Below are 1,132 nucleotides of genomic sequence, written 5' to 3' on the forward strand. Positions count from 1 at the left end.
GCTATCCGTAGTCGTCTTTGAATTTTTTCAATGCGTATACTCCAATTCTCACTATTAGTATTTCTGTTGCCAATCCAATACCCCAACTGTCGTGTGGAAGCAGTTGATGAGAGTACCGTAAATCCATCCATTTAGTTGGAGTGCCGCATCGATAAAGACCTATCAGAATACTTTTGTTTGGTTGAACACTCGGTGATCTCGTAAAAGGCTTACCCGTGCCTGGTACCCTTCCGCTGTTGGGACCACGAGGATTCAAAACACCTGCTAGCTTTCCCTGCCCTTTGTACACACCGCCCGTCGCACCTACCGATGAATGACTCGGTGAAAATTGGGACCGTGAGTCTGTTGCTTTATTGCGAGTGGATTGATGGGAACTTTTTTAAACCTCGCCATTTAGAGGAAGGTGAAGTCGTAACAAGGTTTCCGTAGGTGAACCTGCGGAAGGATCATTACCACACCTAAAAACTTTCCACGTGAACCGTTTCAACCCAATAGTTGGGGGTCTTACTTGGCGGCGGCTGCTGGCTTTATTGCTGGCGGCTACTGCTGGGCGAGCCCTATCAAAAGGCGAGCGTTTGGACTTCGGTCTGAGCTAGTAGCTTTTTTATTTTAAACCCTTTACTTAATACTGATTATACTGTGGGGACGAAAGTCTCTGCTTTTAACTAGATAGCAACTTTCAGCAGTGGATGTCTAGGCTCGCACATCGATGAAGAACGCTGCGAACTGCGATACGTAATGCGAATTGCAGGATTCAGTGAGTCATCGAAATTTTGAACGCATATTGCACTTCCGGGTTAGTCCTGGAAGTATGCCTGTATCAGTGTCCGTACAACAAACTTGGCTTTCTTCCTTCCGTGTAGTCGGTGGAGGAGATGCCAGATGTGAAGTGTCTTGCGGTTGGTTTTCGGACCGACTGCGAGTCCTTTTAAATGTACTAAACTGTACTTCTCTTTGCTCCAAAAGTGGTGGCATTGCTGGTTGTGGACGCTGCTATTGTAGCGAGTTGGCGACCGGTTTGTCTGCTGCGGCGTTAATGGAGAAATGCTCGATTCGTGGTATGGTTGGCTTCGGCTGAACAATGCGCATATAGTTGGGTGATTTTCCTGCTGTGGCGTGATGGACTGGTGGA

At 47.3% G+C, this 1,132-nt stretch overlaps 2 non-coding genes across 2 annotated transcripts; both read left to right on the plus strand.

Moving 5' to 3' along the window:
* Positions 1 to 271: 271 nt before the first annotated feature.
* Positions 272 to 452, plus strand: PITG_33014 (the record flags this gene model as incomplete). Its single annotated transcript, XR_009934408.1, has 1 exon — positions 272 to 452. It is a non-coding gene; the product is annotated as an 18S ribosomal RNA (ribosomal RNA).
* A 222-nt stretch (positions 453 to 674) lies between these two features.
* PITG_33015 lies at positions 675 to 829 on the plus strand. Its single transcript, XR_009934409.1, has one exon. It is a non-coding gene; the product is annotated as a 5.8S ribosomal RNA (ribosomal RNA).
* Positions 830 to 1,132: the final 303 nt, after the last annotated feature.

The sequence above is a fragment of the Phytophthora infestans genome, genomic scaffold (assembly GCF_000142945.1).
Source record: "Phytophthora infestans T30-4 supercont1.9 genomic scaffold, whole genome shotgun sequence".
NCBI lineage: Eukaryota > Oomycota > Peronosporomycetes > Peronosporales > Peronosporaceae > Phytophthora > Phytophthora infestans.